This window comes from Asparagus officinalis, chromosome 1 (assembly GCF_001876935.1).
Source record: "Asparagus officinalis chromosome 1, Aspof.V1, whole genome shotgun sequence".
NCBI classification, from domain to species: Eukaryota; Viridiplantae; Streptophyta; class Magnoliopsida; order Asparagales; family Asparagaceae; genus Asparagus; species Asparagus officinalis.
In genome coordinates this window covers 8,904,835-8,909,844 of record NC_033794.1, presented here as the reverse complement: position 1 = coordinate 8,909,844, position 5,010 = coordinate 8,904,835, and the positions used below count along the sequence as shown (strand labels likewise).

The following is a 5,010-nucleotide window of genomic DNA, read 5'->3' as shown; positions in this document are numbered from 1 at the left end:
TTCCTTAAAAAAAATTATAAAAATATCGTCACTTGCCAAATTGATGGAGTTATGTAATAATTGATTTATTTGATACATTTTAAATTTTCTAATCTCTAGTTTGTTATTTACTCAAGTTTATGTTTATGATAACTCTAAATAAATTTCTTAAGAAATGATTTTCAAAGTAGTATACTTCACTTAAGTCTTAACTTAGATTTTTATTTAAAATAATGGAATGTATGCATGCTTAGCTTAGAGTTAAAAATAATTTTTCAAAGTGTCTTGACTTACATATTTTTCAGAATATATATACATATACTTTAAAAAAATTCAAAAGAAGAGTGCGAAAAATGGGCACCAAAAGAAAAAAAACTCTTAAATTCAAGGTGATTCTATCTTATAAAGCCTAAGTTGACTGAGTAATTAAGCCCAAAGAGTATTTTCATACTTAATGACCTAAACCCAATTGGGTTGGGATCCATTGGTCCAAAACTCGTTAAATGGTCGCTTAGAAAGCCCATTGAAGTAGAAAAAGATCACCAAGGAAGAAAGAGTTAAAAATAATATAAAAAATAATAAAAAATAAAAATACTAATAAATATTATATATATGTATATATGGTCTTGGAAAATATTTTAGATCAAGCAACTTGAATATTATTTGAAACAAAGAGTTAGCATGTTCTTTTCAAAACTTTTAAATTAAATTTCTAAGTTTGGCTTGGTTTTGTATTGCTACAATGAGAAGATTTTCTAGGAAATATACCTTAGAGTTATATATAAAAATGTTTTCTTAAGTAATAACTGGCTCCAATTAGATTATCTAAAAGTTATCAAGTGAATTTAGTTATTTACTGACTTCTTTAATTTGACAAGTTGACCAAATTTTGTGGGTATATTCACTGCAAACCCTCACGAGACTACAACTCGTCCACTAGGGTAACCTAGGGGTTTAAAGGCTTGTTGTATGCGCTAAATACAACCGCGATTCCTGCGAAAGTGAGTTAGCCAAAAGTCCAAGCCCAAAATCCCAAGAAAAATAAATATACCATCAAGGAACAAATGAAGAAGTTTTGTGAAAAAGGAAACAAATCATGCAATCTGGATATCTCAGTAATGTTTGGTATTTTGGCCATATCTCTCTCGTATCAACTCGGAATTGGCTGAATAAACATTCTCTGGAAAGCTAAGAATGAGATCTATAACTTTTGTATTTATGACATCTCTGAAATCAGAACATATTACGGACAAATATTCGTACAAAAAAGCACGATCTGAATTTCTGTGCTGGAGAAGTAATTATGGGAAGAATTTGAAGGTTAATGAAGAATAAAGCTTAAGATCTCTTCTTTCAGCAAAAACCCATTGAATTAGTGAAGAAAACAAGCAAAAGGCCTAAGAATTCAAGCCCAAAAGCTCAAAGGCTAAAAATGATTCCTTAGGGCTTAAGTCTTCATCCAAGGGCTCTCATTCATTGTTGTTTACTATAAATAGGGGTAGAGAGTGAGGGGTTGAGGGTGTGAAAATTTTTGTAACTCTTTTTTGAGAGGATGGATACTCTTAATTGAGAAGGCCTTCCAAATTTGTAACTTTTTGTTACAATTAATAATAATAATTTTTTTCACCACTTTAAATATTTCTTCTCTTTGTTGGATGATGAAGATGGAGATGAAGAATTATTTAGAGGTTTGCATTTCTTTCCTTTTTATCTTTTATTTCTCTTTTCTTGATTATTAGTTAGATTTATTTTCATGCTTGTAATTAGATTTTATTTTCTTGTTTAAATAGCCAAGATGCTAGAACCCTCTTGCCTTAGATTTATTTTATGCTCATAGATTAGATTTATTTCATGCTTATAGAGTAGATTTATTTTCTTGTATTTTTATAATTTATTTTGTAGTTTAGATTTTGCAATTTATTTTGTAGTTAGATTTTAATTTCTTGCACTATTCACCTTGAGGCTAGAACCCTCTTGGGTTTAGTTTTTCTTTTTGTTTATTTTTACTTTCTTTGATTCACTTTTAGGCTAGAACCCTCTAGGGAATCACCTTTTTCTAAGAAGAGGATTCAATTCTAGATTACCTAATTGAATCCGCTATCTTTACATTCTTGATTTTTTATTTGTTTCTCAATTTTATTCATTCTTCTTTCTTACCTTATTGATCATATTTATTCTCAAACACATTGATCTACACACTATCACTCTCATTATCTTTCTACAATCACATTCACTCATCATTCCTATTTGTCACGCACACAACATAAGAACCGATTTTATATTTTCTCCTACAAAAACACCTTCCTCGTGGGATCGATATCTTTATACTATAACTTGACACGGTTGTGCACTTGCAACCTTTTTGGTACATGTTTATGCCGCATCACCAGTGGACGGAGCTTGAGGAGCATCCGAAGTAATGGCAGAGGTCGAAGATCGTCTGGCTTTGTAAGGAGCATCTTTCGCATAAGCCGGCGACGATGGTGAGGATCCTTGGCGCTCAAAGGAAGTGGGTTCGGCAGAAGGAGGTGGGTTATGTTGTTCTCCATTACAAGTCAAGTTAGTTCAACTCTTTGCCCACCACTTGTTTGTTGAATTTACGCTTAGTGTTCTCTCTTATCAATATTTGATTTTGATGATTGTTGGTTACTCAAATTCTAATTTATTGTTCTGTCATTCTAAAATCTCATGAACCTGCAACTTGCAGCCTGTCCGTGATCTCTTCAAAAAGAATGTTGATGTCAAAAAACTATTGGAAAAAGTGAAGGTAACCTTTATTTGATGCTCAATTGCTCATAAGATCTGTACATTCATGAGATATCGACCATGACTTACATAACTGTGGTTCCTCTCTAGACATTATGTTTTAAAATTAGAACTATAGTTCTTACTTGCATTTATGAATACAATTTTCCTTGGAGTTGATGATTGATGTGAAAATCCACCCTCTTTTTGCAGGCGTACAGAGTTACAAGGTGATTATTCTTATTTGTTGGTGTTGGGAATGGTGACGAGTTGCAACATAAAAATTCTAATTTTCTTATTGCTTGGTGGTCCTTCAGATTCTTATTGTTCTTGTGGGTTTTGATAATTTGAAGCATTACGACATCAAAATCGATATTACTTTCATGTATTTTGATTTGGAAATACATGATAAGTTAGAATTGATATTGCATAAAAGCTTATAGATGATTCCTTTGAAAGTGGTATGAAGCCTCTTATGCTAGTGTTTCTTGATATTACTTTCATGTATTTTGCTTTGGAAATGCACGATAAGTTAGAATTGATAGTTAATAAAATTTTCTTATCATGCAATCATTAATTGTGGCATTTGTTTGTGCAGGAGCGTAGATTGCAACATTTTCATGATGGGATACATATATTCCATCATCAATGGCACACATTCATTCATTCATCAGAATATGAACTTCTAGGAGGAAAGATTGCGATTGCATTTGTCTCGGAGAAATCAAAAAATCTACTAGAAAATATTGTAATTATTGTGCATGTTGTAATCATGAATACATTGGTTTCAGAACTAAATGTGGATTGAGTATGAAAACATGTTTCTTTATTGAGGAATAATTAGAAATTGGATAGTCTGGATAGCCTTAAAGTAGTAAACTCCGAAGCGCCTCATCTAGAAGCGTAAACATGTCAGCAGTTGCTAATTGCTTGCTTCGGATATTTGATACGATAATGTTATAAGGGCCACGAGTGGTTATATATCTATGAAATGTTGTAATCAGTTATTTTTTTTGAAGCATATTATAAGGGCCACCAGTGGTTATATGTCGATGAAATGTGTTTCAGATCTTGTATTTTGTATCAAATGTGTACATTCATAGCTCATGGTATTGTTCCATACCAAAACTAGTGCTATTGGATAATTTTACGATATTTGGTTGATGCGTAACATTTATATATGTCTCATGTGTATGAGGTTCAGTTTTTTCAGAGGTCATGTTTTACGTATAAGAGTTGATGTTGTTACATAGAAAAAGAGATATATTATATTCAACTACGTCATGTAACGCGTGATAAATTATTCACCTCAACGAGGGGTCCTCGCTCAATTTTCTAGCTTTTGGCAAAGTATAGTACTTTATAGGAAAGTATAGCAGCTTATTGATAAAGTATAGCACCTTATGGCAAAGTATAGCACCTTATGGCAATAGTATAGCACATTATCGATAAAGTATAACACCTTATGGTCTTAGGATGACCTACAACTTATTGCGTTGCGATAAACTAAATTAGTTTTTTTAGGGCCATGCAAACACTCAAGGACCTACGTTATGTGTCGTGTGACCAATTATCCACCTCGACGATGAGTCCTCGCTCAATTTTTTAGCTTTTGGCAAAGTATAACACTTTATGAGAAAGTATAGCAGCTTATTGATAAAGTATAGCACCTTATGATAAAGTATAGCATCTTATGGCAATAGTATAGCACCTTATCGATAAAGTATAGCACCTTATGGTCTCTAAAAATTTAGAAACTTATTACGATAAACCAAATTAGTTTTTTTAGGGCCATGCAAACACTCGATGACCTACGTTATGTGTCGCCTGACTAATTATCCACCTCGACGGGAGGTCCTCGTGCAATTTTGAAGATTTTGACAAAGTATAGCACTTTATGGGAAAGTATAGCACCTTATGGCCAAAGAATAGTACTATATGGTAAAGTATAGCACTTTATTGGCAAAGTATAGCACCTTATTCGCAAAATATAGTACCTTATGCTCTCTGAAAATTCTGCATCTTAAGTTGTCTAAAACCAAATTAGTTTTTTTCACCACAACGCAAACACTCGATGACCTACGTTACGTGTTTATTGACCAATCATCCACCCCGACGGGGGGTCCTCACGCAATTTTGAAGCTTTTGGCAAAGTATAACACTTTATGGGAAAGTATAGCACCTTATGACCAAAGTATAGCACTATATGGCAAAGTATAGCACTTTATTGACAAAGTATAGCACCTTATTGGCAAAGTATAGCACCTTATGCTCTCTGGAAATTCT

The 5,010-nt window shown here is 32.8% G+C and overlaps 1 long non-coding RNA gene across 1 annotated transcript; it reads left to right on the top strand.

Annotated features, from left to right (window-relative positions):
- LOC109833159 lies at window positions 2,576-3,394 on the top strand. Its single transcript, XR_002245145.1, has 3 exons — window positions 2,576-2,746; window positions 2,938-2,954; window positions 3,323-3,394. It is a non-coding gene; the product is annotated as an uncharacterized LOC109833159 (long non-coding RNA).